Source organism: Manacus vitellinus, unplaced genomic scaffold (genome assembly GCF_001715985.3).
Source record: "Manacus vitellinus isolate BGI_N305 unplaced genomic scaffold, ASM171598v3 scaffold_19_pilon, whole genome shotgun sequence".
Taxonomy (NCBI): Eukaryota; Metazoa; Chordata; class Aves; order Passeriformes; family Pipridae; genus Manacus; species Manacus vitellinus.
Window position 1 is genome coordinate 8,746,301 of NW_021939395.1, and position 19,956 is coordinate 8,766,256.

At 42.5% G+C, this 19,956-nt stretch overlaps 1 long non-coding RNA gene across 1 annotated transcript; it reads left to right on the forward strand.

Annotated features, from left to right (window-relative positions):
- Positions 1 to 2,247: 2,247 nt before the first annotated feature.
- On the forward strand, positions 2,248 to 16,267 carry LOC108639325. The gene is made up of 3 exons (XR_001920384.1): positions 2,248 to 2,303; positions 2,663 to 2,861; positions 16,136 to 16,267. It is a non-coding gene; the product is annotated as an uncharacterized LOC108639325 (long non-coding RNA).
- Positions 16,268 to 19,956: the final 3,689 nt, after the last annotated feature.

The window sequence follows — 19,956 nt, forward strand, 5'->3', positions numbered from 1 at the left end:
ATTACACCCAGGAAAATGACATTCATTAAATACAGTGAGGCAATGCTAATATCAAGGACAAGGAAGGAAAAGGGGTTGAACTTTTATCCTTTTCATTCAAGAAAACTGAATGAAATTCTTTTTATTGTAATCCTGGAATGGGAAGAGATCAGTCTCAAGCTTTAAATTTTATAAGTCTCCAAAGCACTATTTTTTCCACAGACTTTTCAAGTTTATCTTTAAGATTTTAAATTTCTTCACTGAATGAAAATTTATCTGTGTCTTCCAGAAAACACTATTCCTGGGCTAAACAAGTACCTATGTAATACCCACTCAATGCATTCAAATATCTAGCAAGATAATTCCTACTTCTCCCCTTTGCCATTTGCATTTAAATAGCCTGGCATTTCACTGGGGAGAAAATTTTGTTTAAAAGGGTATAACCTGTATTAGTTATACTTTTGTGAACAGAAAATTAGAATTACTAAAATAACGATACAAAAGCTCTTAAGAAGCCAAGAGACACCACCAACAAAAGCCAAAGCTGAGCTAACTCATAGTTCTTTGACTCCCTAAGATCTATTCAATATTATCTGCAACTTTGGAAGTGATGTTATTCCTCAGTAAGTCCAATAGCTGCATTAAACTGATAACACATGTCTATATATCTTAGGGAAAAGTAATAAACCCTGCTGTGAAACACTATTTCCGTAGTATCTTGGAGGAAAGATAACTTTTTACACAAACTCATTTTTCATTACCACAGCATTGTCTTCTCTCTCAGACAGGATATAAGATGATTCCACAGACAAACTCAAAAATGAGTGTTTATCCAAGCTCACCCTTTACACAAAAGCTGCCCATCTCAAGAAATTAATAAAAGCAGAAATGCATTATATTCTTCCAGAAAGTGAAAGACAACACTGAGATTAGCAGAGCTAAACTATTTCAAGTTCTTTTCAAGGTAGAGACATCACCTCCCATGAGTTACAAGGACAGCCTAGTTGAGAAACACCATTTTTACAATTAGTCACTTTTATTCCTTTATTGTAACAAAATAAGTAATTTGAAACATTAACTACCTCATAAGACCTTAGGAATAGTGATTTTCCAACTTTTCCTAAACCAGTTGTCTTTGCACTCTCATTCAGACACAACTTTCTTACTGTATTTTCTCCACCTTCTCTAGGCATTTAAAGAAAGCTTTGTATGTGGGTTGTCATGGTGTAAAGACAAAGGCAAAGCTTCCACACTGCAGGGAACTCCTCAGTGCAGACGAGACCCTCCAGCCCTCTTCATGCTGTGAGCATTGCTGAGGCCCACAAGGACAACTGCTTACTGTATTTCTACAATTTCCTTCTAATTTAATTTCCCACTGAAGATGTTTGTGAAATATTAACACTACTGTAATGAGATAATATGTTATTATAATCCTACTGAAACAGAACAAGTCAGTTTATTGCTGTCAGCAGTGTAATTGCAGAGGTATTGCCACTCTTTGACCGCTGGGATGGGAGGGAAACAGAAGTGCCCAGCTCCACAGCTTATCCACAGCTCTGCTCTAGCACAGGGAGGGACACACCAGACTTGGTTTGGGCTCCAACAGAAGCAACAAATAAGGTCTCCTCTCTAGCCCTGCAATAATCATCCTCTGCTCAGCACTTGTAGTCCCACCAAAAGCAGGGTCTGCAGCACAGCCTGCACACGGGGCATTGCTCCAGACCTTCCTGCAGCAGGGTGGGCTCCAGCACCACACACCTGGCTCTGAGCCAGACATTCCTTTCTCCAACATCAGCTGCTCCCTGTCCACCCTGAGCAGTGCTGATGTGACTCCAACACTGGTCAGCCAGCAGGTATTCTGCTGATCATAACTAACCACAACTTTAGGACTCCTTTTCAGCACAGTCATATAGACTCAGACCCTAATTTAGTAAAACAATTCTGAGTCGTAAAACAAACAGCTCCTGCCATGGGCTACTCACAGTCTGAGCTGTAAGAACAAGCTTAAGGGCAGCTCAACACACTGCTGAGTTTAAGTTACTCATTATCCAGTCACCCACTGGCACCATTGAGTATAAGTTCCTGGTCCCTGTTCTGCTTGGCAACCTCACCTCCCACTAACTTATGGCTGCTGACCTGGAATTTCAGACATGGAATTCTAACCATCTCTACAGACAGCTTTTAGAAAAAAAAAATATAGCTTTAGAACTAGACAAGACACAACATGCCCAGTAAAGATCAGAGTAATTGAGCCTGGCAGGCTCCTTCAGATGAACAACCCAAGGACTTAGGAAGGATGCACAGCTCACCTAGGACAGCTGATGGTGAGTAGGAATGCCCCAAGGCATTTTAGATTAACAAAATGAAACATCATACCTCTCAAACCTGTATTATCCATAAATACATACTTAAATTTAAATATTTTAAGGGGGTTTTTTGAGTGATTAGTAGATCTGTGGCGGGAAGTCTCACAAGAATATCCAAATACAGCATTAAAAACATAATTTTACCCTGCTATTTGCTGCTATTGCCAGCAAAATTTATCCAACTTCTATTGAAATACACCACTACTATTTTACTCTGTTCTTTACCTCTACTTGCAAAAAACTACTCAGAGGCAAATAGGGCAGTGGGAATGGTGCTACATGATAAAGGTCAAATGGTTATTTCTCTGTCCAAGCAGATTTCAAGCCAGATATCCATTCATCTCTCCACCACCAACCCCCAGAATCAGCCAACTCGAGTGAGTGAACTTTGGCTGCAATGGAGGTGCCCAAATCCCAAAGGTGCCAAGTGTGGCCCCAGTGCTACACAAGCCATGTGGAAGCAAAATGGCAACTGACCACATCCAAGTGGCTGCTATGGACCTGGACCAGGAAAAGGTGGGATTGGGAATGCAGTGCTGCTCTCCTCAGGGAGCAGAGCCCACTGCCATTAGGTGCTGGGTTTGATCCAGCATGGCAGGAAAAGAGAAGGTGCCCGAGCCTCTCACTTGGCAAAGGGGCCACTGCCACTGCTGGCACTTTGGGGACTGAGGAAGCTGGGGGAGGTCGTTCAGGCAGCCTATATATCCCTCAGAGTGGTTATCAGGGCATTCCCACACAGCAAGGAAAAGGGAAGAGAGAAGGGTTTAAAAGAAATTTCCGGAATGAAGATAGTGAGGTCCCAGGTTAACCACTGAAATCACCAAGTTCTAATGAAAGGAGACACCAGTGAACTGCATAAAGGCAGGACTTGGCTCAGACACTGCTTACACTCTGGAAACCCTTGTTTAAGTTTCTGCTGTGACTGATTCAAACCAGGGATTTGAATTTCAGCCTCTCTCAATCCCGTAAGCAACATAATCCAGTTATCACTGCCTGGCAGGGACAGGACTCCTTTGCAGCTGTGCTACTTTTATAAATAAATGTTTACTGCAGGCAAGATACAAAGATAAGTCATGACTTATAGCCAGAGTATGACAGGCTACAAGGTTCAGTGTCCTTCCCACAAAGTTTTAATTTACTTGCATGAAGAACAGCTCCAGCTGCAGAGGTTGAGACCAAAACCCCAGAGAGTCCTGGAGCACAGCTTGCCTTTCTTTTTGTCAAGTCTTAATCAAAAAGGTATCTGGAAAAAAAAATATCTGGAGGAAAAATCATTAGCGAGCTCACATCCTTCACAAAATGCAAAGAGATAGCTAGTTTGCAGAGGGGCAATATAAAGAAGAAGAGGCTTTTCCAAGATCTCCTCAGATTTTTAGGAAGCTGGATAGATTACATTGATATAATTCTGAAAATTACTCTTAATTTTTTTCTAAATCAGATACTGCTTTCTCTGAAGGTACTGCTGAAATAGTACTGCTGAAGTCCTGAGATTCATGAGATGACATACTATGAAAATATACACATCTGCAAGCTCCTCTATGCTCAAAACCTGAGTCAACCAAGTATAGAAGCAATATTCCTCCTGTACTATACGTGGAATAGTTTTCTTATTGTATTGAGGAGTTTTGCTTTATTTGTTCAACTTCCAAGGAGACAGGGGCCTGTCCTACAAATAACCTGAACAAGCACAGAAGGACCATCACAGAACAGCCCTGTTGGGACAAGAAGCACCACACAATTTAACAGAGATTAGGGTATAAAGTGGTCCTTGTTGTACGTGGGGAGCTTGAATCATTTTGTGCCTTAGAGGCAAAATCTCAACTCTCTTGACTTGGACAGTCTTCAGATATACTGTATACATTCATGCACATGCATTTCAGATAATTTACCTTTTTACAAAGCCTGATCCTGAGGACAGAAGTCTTCAAATATCAATTAGAATAGACAAAATAATACTTTGGAGAAATAGCATTAATGTATATGGAACAGTTTGTGACCAAACCCAGTAACATGAAGTGTGTGTGTGTGCTAGAAAGTGATTCTAGCAGTCTTCAGAGAGAAGGACACTGGGAATTTGTGTCACTCCCCTGTGTGTCTCTCACTTCTAATGGCTTCACTACCCCTGTGGTGAACAGATCTTTGCTCCTCTTCAACCAGCTCCTGACCAGAGCCTGCACTGTGGGCAGCACTGTGCCACTAACAAGACATCAGCTTTCCTGCTGCCTACCTGAATCCTCACGTTTACTTTTTCCAAGCAAAAAGGATATGCAGAAAAGGTTACATCCATCTCTGTTTTAATACAGTCTCAGTTGATAGATGAGTTCCAAACTTCAGTTTGTGCCAAGACCTTTCTTGCAGTCCAGCAAGTGAAAGCAGTAGAGCCCCAAGACAGGAAATAATGTGTGTAAACATGCCCTGCTGCAGGTCAGTAGCCAGGCAGTTCAGACCAATTAATTTCTACCTCTCACTGTATTCAAGTACTAAGCCACCCTTAAAATTACTTGTTTTCATATTAGCAGCACTGGCACCTCACTGTTTCAAATGACAGCTTATCAGAGATGCATTTTCACCCTCTAGGTTCATTTTGCTTATGAACAGATTAAAAAAAAAACCTCTTGTATGAAGATAAAGCATCTGCCTAAGGATCACAGAATGGTTTTGATTAGAAGGGACCTGGTCCTACCCTCTGCAATCAGCAGGGACATCTTCAACTAGATCAGGTTGCTCAGAGACCCATCCAAGCTGATCTTAAATATTTCCAGGAATGGGGCATCTGCAACCTCCATAGGCAACTTCTAGCAGTATTTCACTACCCTAATTGCAAAAAATTCCTTCTTTATATCCAGTCTAAATCTAAATTCTTTTAGTATAAAAGAACTACCCCTTGTCCTATCACTACAAGCCTCACCTTTCTTATAAGTACTGAAAGGCTGCTCTAAGGTCTCCCCTGAGCCTTCTCTTCTCCAGACTCAGCAGCCCCAACCATCTCAGCCTGTCTTCATAGGAGAGATGTTTCATCCTCTGACCATTTCTGTGGCCTTCCTCTGGACCCACTCCAACAAAGTAACATGATCTATTCCATTTTAAAGCATACCTTCCTCTCCACCAACCATAAAACAAAATTTAAAATAAATTTATGCTGTGAAATGAAAAAGCATAGCACCCTATCATGAAAAAAAGAATGTGACATGATAAAAGAGAAATATGCATAAATGCCAGCCAAGAGGCCATGCTAACCAACAGCTTTGAGACAAGTTTGAAGTAGTCATTAAAAAAGGATGAGGCAGGACACAGGTGGTTCCATGGACTTGCATGCAAAGCCATCTGTGTAAAGCTCTGGCAGCCCCTCTCTTCCCCAGAAACAAAAGGATGCACACAAAGCCTGCACATATATGACAGTAGTTCACCAAGACTCCTGCAAGAGAGACTAGCACTGAGGCAGTTTGCTCTGAGAAATCATCTGTAAAATGCTGCTGTACCTGCATGACAAACCCTAATATTGCTGCCTTCCAGAGGGCTGAGAAAAACAACCCAATAAACACCCCCTGAAGCAGTGGTGCACCCAAGGCAGGAACTTTTTGTGAAGGGTGAGGAAAAGAGAAAGTGTAATTTAGCAAATCTATCAAAGCCAACCATGACCAGACTGGTTGAATACGTCAAATGGGTAAAATATATCCCACTACAGAACAGTGGTGTGTGGGGATGATAAAACTCTCCAACAGGTTTACAGGTAAAATATCCCACTGAAAAACCTGGTTACCAACTCACCAGCCTCTGCTGGAAACATGTGATGGCCATAACACTTAGAATGGACAGAATCACACTGAAAAGGACTTTAAAAAAGCCCATGGCTATTTCAAGGCTGCTTGAAAAACACACAACACAAGCTCCAGCTGTTTAAATTCAGCACCACATCCCTTGTGCTGCCTGATGCAATACCTTACGTAAAGACAGTATGGCAATAAAATGAACAGCCCCCCAGGCAGGGCAGGCAGAAGGGGTAAAATGCTGCAAACAGCACATGTCCCTCATTCAGGCTGCTGGGACTGCAAAGGAGAATAGCCTATGACAGCACCCTCAGTGCCTGCAACACACCAGAGAGGCAGGATTGTTTGAACAAGCACCTTTTCCTCTCAGACAAAATACCACTCAACAAGCTTTTGGGGGTGGGAGAGATTGAAGAGAAAAAGAGCAAATCCCTGGGGAAAGCTGAGCTAGACCTTGCTGCTCATTCCCCTTCTCAAAAAAAAAAAAAAAAAGCCACACCCCTACTCTTTTTGTTTGGAAAAGCTGTGTGTTTTGTGGTAACAAGGACAGCTTGTCTCTGTTACAGGAGGTCAGACCTGTGTGGTCCATCACACGTGACCTTATTGGCTTTGTGAGTTTTTGGTGTCCAGGTGCACTGAGACTGGCAGAGGAAGTTACAGAGAGAGCCCAGGTAACCCCAAGGCAGCTGGTGTCCAGGAGAAACTCCTGCCAATGCTTGTGGAAAAGCCAAAACCAGGAGACAGCCCCATCCAGACAGCTGCCACTCCTTCCCATCCAAGGTGCACTGACAAAGAGCAAAGAGGGTGTGATGAAATTGTTCAGGTCAGGGCTGGGAACCCAGCTGGAAGAGAAGCCTGTTGTGAGGGAGCAGTTTAGGATCATTAGCAGCACAGACCCCCAACAGCCAACAAGCTCCCACTTTGAAATCTGTTGGCCCAGTACACATAGCACCGAGAAGGAACACGGGATGCCCAGCTTTCCAAAGCAGACAAGGCTTCAGACTTTCAGAGTTACACTTGAAATGACAACATGAGAGCAGCCAAATGGGGGCAGATCAAATATTCCACCTTTCTATGTCCTAACACTGGCCACAAGCAGAGGTCACAGGGAAGTTAGAACAGGCTAAAATTGTATAATGCCTCCTCCAGTTCTCCCTCAACCTTTCAGAACCTTGACCCAAGCATTTAGTAATACTCATTGTTTTTTCTGTCTTCACCAGGAGACATGACTGACTGGTCCATAAGAGCTTGGTCATACCTAATGGGTACCACCAACAAGTGCTTCAGGTACTCTTATCCAAGAGCAGATCTCTTCAGAAACAGAGGAGTCTCAGAGTTGAAAAACCTCACTGTGCCTTGCCATGGACAGCCAGAAGTAAAAGACTCTTCCCCTCTGTTTTATGTGCTCAGATGTAGAATTGCCTGTGAGGAGCTACAGGGCATCTCTTCCCAGGTCACCCAGCTCTTCTACACAGCCCAAATCAGTCCTGTGAAATCAAGAAGGGGCAGGGAGAGCAAACACCATCTACAGAGCTCTGCAAGCAGCCACCAGTGGTGCCAGGCTGTGTCCCTGCACCGGGATGCAGCTCTGCTCTCACAGCCAGGCTCTGAGCAGGGCACACCCGGTGATTCAAGGCTGTGTTGCTGACTGTCAAAGTTAGAACTGCTGTACCAAGAATAGACCTCACTGAACGCTCACTCCTTATTTCTGTCGAATCTTTTCCGCAGTTTACAAGGTACAATCCAGGGGAGAAGGCAGTTAAGCTATAAAACTAATTTGGTTGAGAGCACAAGACAGTTGCTTTACCCTCACAGAGGGTAGCAAATGCTTGGTTTGTTCAGTTTAATTGATAGCACGTTCTACACACCACAAATACAAGTGACTTTTACAGACTTGGCTTAGCACCTAGAGCAAACAGGCACCTGAAAGGAGAAAACTTATTTGTGAAACAACATTGCATCCTTTATTTATAATCTCTGTGCTATGTCCATACATCAGTGAGAAGGGTTCAGCAATAAGTAGCCTTAGCTCCAAGTTTCTGCAACTTTTTTTTTATTTACTTATATATTCACAATGTTCTCATAACAATATAAGCCCTAACATTTTATCCTAAAGAATTAGGGAGAAGGCCTGAAATAATGTTTGCTTTTGTTTACCTAACCTATACAATTGTCCTCCACTGTAACAGCTGTCACCAGAGATTTGCTGTCCTGCAAATATAGCAGGATATAACTCCACTCCCATACAGTTTTCACTTTTCCAATAAATTAAACATGAAAGGGCAATCCATGTACCATGCAGAGTTTCTCACCTGCAGCAGCCTCCCACTTCTTGATCTGGAAAACTTCACTTCCTAGCCATAAACCTCCCACCCACAGTAGAGCAAGACATAAAGAAAATGAGTCAAGAACTTTTCTCAAGCTTAAGAACTTAAAGAGGAACTCGCACATAGAGAAAATTGCAGTCCAGCTTGCAGAAACATCACTAAATTCTGAATGGCAAAACATTTGCTTCAGAGAAAAAGAAGCCACTATGAATTTCCACCCTTTCTCTTAAAATGTGAAACAGATTTCTTACTTCATAATAATTAGGTAGCTACAAAATAGTAGTCCCATCACAGGTACAGTACCACTAAATATAAGAAAAAAAAATCTGTAGTGATCAGTTTAGCCATCAGCCTATCGCAAACAGGCTTAAAATTGAAGCAGAGGAAATTCAGAATACAGACTATAGCAAAAAAAGGTACACTGAATATTGTGTCAAATTAACAAAAACAAAACCAAAAGAGAGGCTTTGTAAATGCTCAGAGCACAAGGAGATTACTGCAAGGGCTGATCCAAAAACTGTGTCACTCAGTCCATCATGAGGCAGGGACAGACCAGATGGACCAACAGAAGATGTTCAATCAGATGGTCCCAAGCCATTATATAGTCCATGGTTTAAAACATACCAGAAGTGATAGAGATCATCTTGCTTCTATTCCCATCTGTCCCTGGCTCACTGAGACAAAGAAGCTTCAGAACCTCTTTCCAAAGGGAAGTACTGCTGTTCCCAGGCATGCAGAAAGCACCAGGTTGTAAAACCTGCAGTTACTGCTCACCTCCAGAGTAGCTTGAAACATATCGGAATTCTTGAAATAAATACATCAGAATTCTTGAAATGGAAACTTTACAGACACAATCCCAAAAATCTGAGAGGTTCTAACACTACTCCAGCCAAGGCAAATATGTGGATTCCAGCCACAGCTGAAGCTAAGTGTACCTCCTAGGGGACATTCTGAAGGGACAGAGAAAAGACTATAACTAGTTGTTGCCAATCATTTCTTTTCCAAACAAAATCACAGCTACTCTGGTTCTCCTATAGCTTTTAGTGGTCATTTTGTGCTCCACTTACACCCTCCACTGCATATCAGACTCATCCAGCACTACGTTTTTTTACTAACCCAGCAAACCTGGACTACCTTCACCACTAACAGTCTGAACTAACACCCACAAGCACAGCAGGGCTGTGGCACATACCCAACTTATTCCTTACCACAAGGCCATCTAACACGTTTTTCAGCTTCTCCTCAGTGTGCAGCTTCCCTTCCAGATTTTAGCTGTTGGCATTTAGTGCAGAACATGAAAGGTTACAGTTCACTGCTCCAAGGAGTAAGCTGCTGGAATGGAGATGCAAAAGAGACTGGAAAAGTAGCATCAGGATCACTGTCCTGTAAAGCTCTCTGCATAGACTAAAGCTGGGCTAGACAGAGCAATTAGCTTTATCCAAATTATTTTCCATGTGGACAGGGTGTATAAGAGAATGATCATCCACATAGAGACAGTTACCTCTTCTGTTATGTCCCCAAAGTCCCAAACCACCAGAGATGCATGGGAACTGGTTACAGGCTGCAAGTGGGGTATTTGTTTGAGCAGACTGTTGATGAACAGGAATTCATTTTGAGGGAGGCCATCAACTTTAAGGACAGGTCTTGTTCATTGAACAGACATCCAACAATACATCCAGTACAGGTCTCCTTGATTTTTAAATAACTTGTGTTTCTCATTCCCATCTCCTGCATCCTGAATTCCCTTTCCTGCAGCAGTTACTGTGACCAGGCTATTTGCAGTGCTACATGATCCCTTCCTCCAGCTCTCCCATCCTAATTCCTTGCAGACTGAGCTCCCTGACCTGCAACTGAGCCTTCCACTGTGATCAGCCTCATCAGGGATCTGCTGCCCTGCTGTCTAATGAGCTCAGAGAGATTCTGAACATCTTGTCATGGTTTCACTTTAACAGATTATTTCTCCTTCACTGAGATGGACAGGAGGCAGTACCTCCATAGCTGCCCTTCAGATGCCAAGGCTGAGCTGCTGACTTCAAAAAGCAAGGTTGGAGTGGATCCCCCTCCCCTTCCATTCCACTGCTCCATTTGACATTTTGGAGTTCAGAGGGCTCTGTACACCAGCAAGATAAATAATTTCTCACATGGTCAGTTGAAGGCTCTAAAGAGAACAACAAATTAACAGTAATGGATTACAAGAAGTAAACTGGGTTTTGCTCATCTGCAGCAAAGCTCTGCCCCCAAGGGACAATTTTTATAAATACAATATTGTTGATATTCAAATACTTCCCCTCAAATCCAGACTCCCACCTCTTTATCAGTGGTAGGTACAATTGTCAGTGTAAATGAACCATCATGACAATCCATGGGGCAAAGAGCAGACTGGAAGGCTCAAGACTGTCAAGCTGTTTGCATTTCTGTTGTAAACAGCTTGCACTGCAGCTCCAGAGCAGGCCTTATGTAATCTGCAAGTTTCCTATTCATCTTCATAAAATTCTAATTTTATACAGCAATAGTGTAAAGTCAGTTAAACACAAGAATGATTTTATAGGTTTCTAGAGACCTGATGTCATCTGGGAGCAGTGTACTCCATTTGTGCATTATATCTGAAAAAAGCAGAGTCAGATACAAATCACAAAGAAACACAGTGAGTGTTTTACGAGTTCATAAATCTAAGGCTATGGATATGCAGGGACCAAAATTTGAATCTTTAAGCACCATAATTTATGGACACAAAAAGATTCATTTTTACTTTTCAGTATTTAGAATGTGAGGAAAACAGGCTGCAGTAGAATCAAATATATGATGCACTAAAATAGCACTAACTAAAAATATTTTTATTATCATTGCTCTGTTGCACAAGTTCAAAGGCAGTGGACTGAGCATGTAACAGTGCACATCAATAAGAGATGCTGTGAGAACAGACACATGGCACATGTGCAGTCCCTGACATATGTTCTAGTTTGGTTGATCATTCCATAAGTTTCTTTTTTTTTCCTTCTTTATTTCTTCTCCTTCAAGAAAGATTGGGAAGAGGGAATGCACAAGAAAGGGTACCAATTCCCAGCTGGTGAAATTCAATGTTACATTCTTCATGACTGTACATTCCTCTGCTGCCTATCAACACAAGTGCTGCTCAAATAATGGCAGAAGTTTAATTAGCAATCATCTGCAGCCAGGAAGTAGGCAAGTGCACAGAGAAGCAGAGATCATGTACTTCTAAAAAAAATTTTTAGAAAAATATCCAACCTGGACACAATTTTACGTTTTTTAACCCACATTTTATCACAGCTTCCCAGCTACATCTGTCCTGCAGCAAAGCATCCCTGTATGCTACCAGTTGAATGCTGTGTCAGCCATGCTTCAGTGGGGCAGAAAAGTACCTTCTGTTTAAAGAAACTGTACTTAAAGAGTCATCTTAACAGGCAAGATTTAACACTACACTGCCCCCCAGCTTCCAGGGTGGTGTGTGACACTGTGTACTTGGAAACGCTGTCAGTTGTGGTGAAGGCTCAGGTAAAGGAGGCACTCCAGACAGGACACATCACACAATTCCACACCCGTGTGCACCTGCACACCCGTTCACATGGAGAGAAGGCACCACCAGTGGTTTAGGGATTCACACCATGGCCAGAATACAGGGCCACTTCTGGCACAGACACAGCAGATCCCCAGTTAAACAGAGCAAACACATAAGATGTAACAATCAAAGTTCTCAGTGCATCAGCTGGATGCTCAGTGCTCTGCTGGCTTCAGTTTAAACCCTAATCCAGTTTCAAACTTGAAGGCACTGAGAACACAGAAGACACATTCAAGGCCTCACCAGGCACCAGAGCAAGGGATCGACCCTGTACATCCCCTACCTTGGCCTTTGCCCCAAGCCCATTTCACTCTTCACAAGTGCTAATACTACTCCAAAAGCTCCCTTTGAGAGAGGTCAAGAATAAATCATGTGTAATCCCAGAATCCATCAGTCAGAAGCCATCCTTATTCAGCACTGCACTGCTTGGAATCAGCAACACCCTCCACCTAAGGCATAGCTCCAGGCCTCCTGAACTGAGCTCCACCAAAACACATGGAAACATTCCTCCTGTAGATAACCTGAAGCACAAGGTGTTCTCACAAGCAGGCCTAATATCTATTTGGCAAACAAGAAAAGTGACATACAGGTGGGTTCATGCTCATCTGTCACCTCAATGGTCCCTTAAGCAGCAGTTTCAGCCATGACTCCCAGCTGCTTGTTCTGGTCTTCCAGTGCCATAAAGTACAAGTGCAAAGCCAGTTTCAAGTCAAGCAAAACACAGAGTAGGGACATGACTGTCCTTAGCTGGGACCAATTAGCAAAGGCTCACTAGCTCTGTAATGACTGGGGCTGTGCCACAACTGGCAATGCTCCCTTTAAACAGAAGAACATAGATACAATCTGGATAGTCCCAGCTGCTTCCCTCCTATTTTCCATCCTTCTTTGTCCCAGATTGCTACCAGTTTTGCTCAGTTTTAAGAGATCATCCATGTTTTCCTCACTACCACTTTCACTGCAATGCCTAATTAACAGCACCTGGACAGCAATAGTAGCTTTTCTAGAAGAAAGGCTTCCATCAGTAGATCACCAAGCTTCAAACAGAAGTTTGCATCATCCCCTGTTTAGAGATGAGGAAACAGATCCAGAAGAATAAAGTGACTCATGCACCATCCAGCAAATAGCAAGATCAGATATAGAAACCTGGTATTTCCAGTGCCTCCTATACTGTGTTCCCAGGCTGCTGTCCCAGTGAAATTGCAGCTTGCTCTCTCTTCTCACAAATTAGACCATCCCCAGGATGCAACAAACAGCTTTCTCTACAATTCAAGCCTGTTCCAGTCATCACTGCTGTATGCCTTGGCCCAGGTCTCCATTAAGTTTGAAAAAGCAATTCGCATAAGAGCTAGTTTAGGACTGAAAACAAAGAAGTAATATGGAAAAAATGCTAAAATAAACTACAGTTGGGATCTTAAGTCTAAGAGAAAAATCATACACACAAAAATAAGCTTAAGGTGAAAGAAAACACACCTATATATTACAAATATCAATACATGCAGTTATACATACAATTTAATTTAGCATCTGCCCAGTGAAGTAGGGCATCAAACATTAACAATTGCCCTTCCTGTTTCAACTGCAATCCTGCTTTCAAGAGCAACATGTTACAGAAATTTTGTGTAGCACATTCAGAGCTCCCCTAGTTAAAATAAATTACATGTTTGGATTCAATTATCAGACCTCGATGAGTCATAGTCCTCATGTGGCATTTACCAAGGAAAAAAAAATCTTGGAAGCCTCTAGCACCACAAAGAAAATTCAAAGGGAGAGTGAATTCAAGCATTTGGAAAAAAAAAAAATGAGAGGTGCATTAATCAGCAGGCTCAACCTCCCAACAGCAGGAAAAAAAATTTATTGCTTGTCTCAGGCATCCTTCAATCTGACCTGCAAAGCAAGCAAATTTAAAGTAACATCCAGTGCCTTACTGAGGCTCACAGGCTGGGAGCCAAAATAGTCTCCATTATTTGCATTTCCCACACACATATAGACAAGTGACTTAACCACATCAAGGTCATTCAATAGCAAGACCATTAAGTTTTCCCCCAAAATGAGGTCTCATTATCAAGACTAATTAAAGGATTACAAAATCTTCTCAACAGTTCCAATCCTCAGCAAAGGCTTATTCATGATGAGAGCATTGTTTAGAAATAAAGGTGATTAAAATGACTAAAAGCCATTTGAGTCTCAGTGTTAAAGGTCTTCTGATTATCAACATTAGAACTATATAAAAATGCTATGATATGTGACTTTTCCATTTGCACTTTCACCACATGCTTTTTATTGATCTTCTGGACTCACTGGTTCCCTATTTTTTGCAATTATCCATCAATATTTGGAAGTCAGAGAAAGGCACAATGCTCCATTTTCCCCCAGTAACACTGGGATGTCCATATGGGCAGACTGTACCTCTTACTGGGGCTTATTCCTGCCCTTAGCATTTTACAGTTCTGAACCAGATGTGGTATCAAGAATCCATTGAGTGTTTCTCAGTCCTAGAACAGAAACAGTTAATTAGTGGCTTGTACAGGTAGCAATCCTTAGACAGCACCAGACACACGAGCAATACTTTGTGAGCTCATCCAGGATCTGAATCTCCCTTCCCAAGTGCCTGACAGAGTTAGCAGAGGAGCACAGATAAAGAATATACAAAAAGCTTGCACTCCTCTCCGGAGAGACTGCTGTTGGTTTTAGACCTCAGGAAGAGGCCTCTGATGTCCTGTTTGCAGCCTCTATGTGAAATAGAAGCCATTCCCCTTCCTCTTCTTATTCATGGCTCCACTAAAGAAACATTTCCCATGAGTTTCCCCTTCTTTGACCCTCCCACCCAACTACAAACAATGCAGAGATTTCCATCACATGTTTGAAATGAGACCGAGAGTCCTAGACTGTAAAATCATCTTCAAGACGCAAAGGGTTAAGAAACTGTGATACTTAGATAAGAACTCAGGGTCTTCTAAGTTTCTTCCTTTTCAGAGCAAGAATGGTGCCATAGCAATTAAAAAAGATCCTACAAAATCCCATTCACCTGAACACTATAAACAAGCATAACCAGCTCCCTCCTATCTCAGTCAGTCTTTGCCACAGGCCCGTGTCCCAGAGCAGCTCTGCCTGCACCTCCTCCAGGCTGTGCTCAACACTCTGAGCTTTACCCACGCAGGCAGAACTCAGGCCCCAGGCTGCTGCCATCAGTCCTCTCAGTCTCATTGAATTAGCCTGGCCACAGACGTGTCCTCAGGCCTGGAACAGCAGCTTCCTCCATTCCCACCATCCCATGGGGGATGAAATCACCTCATCCATTGAGGCTGAAGCAGGAAGGGCTATCACATCCATCTGCTCTAACAGGGCCTTTGAGAAGTGGCTCCCATTAAGGCCTTCTTCCTACAGCCCAGACGGATTACTGCCCATTCCTTCTCACTTCACAGCAGGAAACACTGGGGGAACATCCACGAAGCTCACAAGAGCATTTCCATGCCCTTGTGCCTGGGGAAGCTGAAAGCAGCCAGAAATCTTGCAAGACAACTGATAAGATTTCATGCTGCATTTCTCAGAGACATGTGGAGGGGATGGATGTGGTCTGTTTCCCATAATCAGGTGCTCCCACAGCCTTATCAAGAACACAGGGATAAATCAATTTAATTCTTGGAAATTACAGCCTTCAAAAGAAAGTACATCAATAGAGTAATAACAACGGGGTTCTTAAGTACTAAACCTGCTGATGAGCAGGGAAAATGCTGGAGAAAAGAAGCTAATCCAGAGCAGCAGGCACAGGGATATTAAAGAACAGCATGCCCAGACCTTTGTAAGGCACAGCCCTGCGGTGACAATTTGGAAAAAGGTGCAAAGCTTCTAAAAAGAGATTTTTTCACTTGTTCTCCTTGAGGGGAGATGGTTCCAGGAATGAAGAAAGACTTCTTAGGGCTCTGAAGAACATGGAAAAACCTATCTAACTGTAGACCACCTTCTAGCATGTGAAAATTAAATTGATAAGTTTGCCACCTAGGATACTTTTCATACTATGCACATCTCTGGAACAGGCTCCTTTATTCATCTTTTTCTTTTCTTCTGCTCTGCTGGGTCTCTTCCAACATCACATAAACCTTTCTCTCTGTCTCTCCCTAGGCTTTAATTCTTTTGATGGACTTCTATCTCTCTGCCTAACACTGACCTGTCTTCCCACCTTGGAGAAAAACATCCCATGGAGGTAAAACACAAAGAAGGAAGGATAGTAATGAGCTGTCACTCTAAAACGTATTTACCCCATTCTCCATGCTTTACATCAAAAAGCCACTCAAAGCCCAAGTCATCAATCAATTCTCCATTATTGCAAAACATTATAATCCACTTGTATGCTTTGCCAATTTTAAGATTAAAATTACACTGCCAAGACATTTTTATAGCTTTTAATTTTATTTTTTTAATCCATGTTTTAATACCCTCTCACAAGTCCTGAAAAGCAAATGTCTTTCCCTATTGATTCTTTCTTTCCTTCTGGCAAACATCAATTTATTTTTTCCCCTGAGTCACGAATAAATCAAAACTTAACATGTCTGTTCTGTTCCATGGTAACAGTTTCTCAGTATCAGTTGTGGCCCCACTCCCAGCTTACCAAAAGCTTCATCATTCATGACTGAGCACTATAAAGGGTGACCAAGCACCCCTCACAACTCTGCTTTTTCTCCAAAGACTGAACAAACCAACCATCTGAGAGAGTTCTATAAAATATATTAGCTGTTTTTGTTTCAGTTAATTTCGTGATTGCCTAAAGGACAAAGAAGTCCTTTTAAAACCTATATGAGCTCCCAAGAACTGCCAGTATGGCCCAGGAGAGCAGTACACCATCTGCTTTGCCAAGCCTCTCTTGAGGTTATTCCAGGATCTTGAACATTAAGACTGATCTTAATCATGTTCTTACACTTGAGCAGACAGAAGCTCCACACTGATCTCAATTGGTGTATGTGGAAGGAGTGCATTGAACACAAGTGTGAAAATACTGATATACACACACAGTTAGGGTTGGGTCAAGTCCCCACCTCTGAAGTGACCACAGTCACCCAGCTCTGTGTTCACCTGAGTAAGTTCAGGACATCACAGGGAAAACAATCCCACAATGCTTGTGAGACTTTGGACACAAAGGAACTACAACTATTACAGTTCCTTTTCTGTCATCCACTGGTTTGCCACCATTAATTTTCTACCCTTGTTAAGCACCTTACTTTCAGGTTAATTACACAGGGATTCCCAGCACTCTGACATTTTGGGGATATGGCTAGTGAGAGAGGAAGGTGGTTAAATTGTCCAGGTGTTTCTGAAGCCTAAAAAGCCATTGGGAATTTACTACCAAAAAAAAGCATGTTATTTTGTCTTCAATTGAATGCAATCTTCTGGACACCCATGGAATCCAGGCAAGTAAGACTTGGCAGAAAAGGAGTAAGAAGAGTAAGCAAACATTAATGACAAGCAAGAAAGAGTCTCTCCAAACATCTCAAGAAGTAAAGGATGTTCTTTACCCTACACAACAGCAACTATGTGCCCCAAAAGAGGCTGGGGGGTTGCAAGTCTAGAGCAGAGTAATTACATCCTAAACATTTGAAGAGATCCCCATGGAAGTTAGAGTTGGGGAGGATCACAGCCATTATGGCAGGTGTGAACTTGCCATAAGCAAGTTCTCAGCAGGTGATTTCCTCTGGAAGCCACAGAGGTGGCAACTGTTTAAAAAAAAAAAAAAAAAACAAAACAAAACAAAACAGCACAGTGGGGTTTACACAGGTACACAGACAGGCTGAGTTAAGCACAGGGCAAGGCAGCTTAAGAGAGGGGCTGGAAGACTGCCAGGAAGACAAAAGAGAGGTGGGGGGGGAAAGAGTCAAGAATAACAAACTTTCTAAAGAGCGAGTTCCTCTTGTTCCAAAGCAGATTGCTTACTGTGACCTAAGGTACTAAATAACTGCTCCAAACCAAGCTGTGTGCAGGCCCAGGGCAGTTGTGGTGGCAGTGCCAATGTAACACTCACTCAATTCCCAGGCCCCAGAGCTGTCCCACTTCCCGTGCAATAATTTGATATTCACTGGGACAGGGGGACACAGGGAGCATTCCTGCACAGGGTGCTGCATGAGCAAGGGGGGGAAAGCCTGAGCTCCGTACACAAGCTGGATTGGGATGGATTGTCAGGCACTAATGTGCAAGTTTGGTTCCTGACTGTGCAGCCCCGTCCAGACCTCAGAACTGCTGGCCCTGCCAGTAGAAAAGCAGAAACTAGGAGCCAAAGGAGTTTCTTCAGCCAAGGAAACATTGATCCCTCCATAGTTAGGCAGGAGCTGGGCAGGGATTTTAAAGGACTAAATTCTGGAGGTGAGTGTGTAAATGCAGCACTTCGATGTTTAAATCTCTTCATAGTTCTGGGTATTTAGGGGAGACTTACTCTGTGTACTTTCAGGTTAAACTTAGAGCCTAGAGACACCACAAGGCATGTCTATCAGCCACTTCTAAATACATGTATGAGTTTTACTTGTTATAACCTCAAAAAACAGCCAGAATCCTGTTACAAATGTCAGAGACAGACTACCTGCTGTCTCCCCCAAACTGTCTATCATTTGATTTAATATGGGAAACAGATCACATCAGTCTGTAATTTTAACTATGTGAAGAGTACTGTTGTCACCTGGCTAAGTACAAAGCAATGATAATTCAGAGAGGGGAAAAAAAAAAAAGTATTTTCACTGGTCACTGCAAGAAACAATTTCTTTATCTTGAATAAATATAGTGCTAGACTGCCAAAGTATGTCTGCCAGGGAGCCCAGAATTCTTTCAGAAGACATTAGACAGGCAAACCGAGATGTTTATACAACACTTCACACCTGAGGGAAGAGTCAGAGCCAATACCAATGCTTTCCATATGAGGAAGAGGAAAAAAACAAAACCCAAAACACAGATTGCTGGAGGGAATAAAACAGAGCCAGCATCCCTGGCCACTGGCTTGCCTGCTGCTAAAGAAGACATCCTCATACACTGTGTGCTGCACTTTACCTCTTCCTGGGATTTCAGAGCATTTCACTCCTTGGGGCAGCTAGGATTTTGAGATGTTTTACATCCACATTTTCAGATTTATTTTTCTATTTCTTAGCCGCTCTTGAACCAAAACCAATATGCTTTTCATCACCCACAGCAGCTCAGCTAGCAAACTCTTCACAGAAGTGACTGCTGACAGGTATCACTGAGAAGCCAATGAAGAAAAAGGTATGTGGGAAACGGGCATGAAGTATGAAATATTCAGCAAATATACTAATGGCTAGTGGAGGAAAAAACCCACTACACACAATTAAACACTAATTTGCAGCCTTCATTTTAGACAGGATAGGATAAACAGTGTTCAATTAATGCTTCAATATTTCAGCAAATCAAAGCTCTTCCTCATAACAAAAATGGCAAGTTTTACACTGACTGTCAGTTCACAAAGTTCCACTTCTTTCAGTCATAAGTCCACTGTCTTTCCGACTACTTTTCAGCTTCACAAGCAGCACAACCATGAAAGCTTACAGTCTAAGTGAAAGTGTTGAAACAAAAGGACTGTTCAAGGAATAAGGACACTCAAGCACAAGTTTGGAAAGATGAGCAGCAAAGGGGAAAAGCAACAGCAAAGCCTGAGACAAGCTGGGTGTCTGAGCAGACTGACCTTGAGTCCCTTGAGACACTCCCCAAGAAATGCCTCCTTTGGAATTGCCCTTAATTGACTGCAAAGACCACATAACCTCCCTCTAAATGATGGCAGGCTGGTTTGGAGTTCCATGTGAGAGTGCAATCTTTGTGCATGTTTGTCCTTCTGCCAAAATCACACACAAACCTACTTTTTGATGGCAATCGACCTTGACAGGGGTCTTCAAGTTTACCATATCCCTCAAATTTCATGGAAAATAATCTGCTAGAGGGAAAAAAAAAAGTGTTTA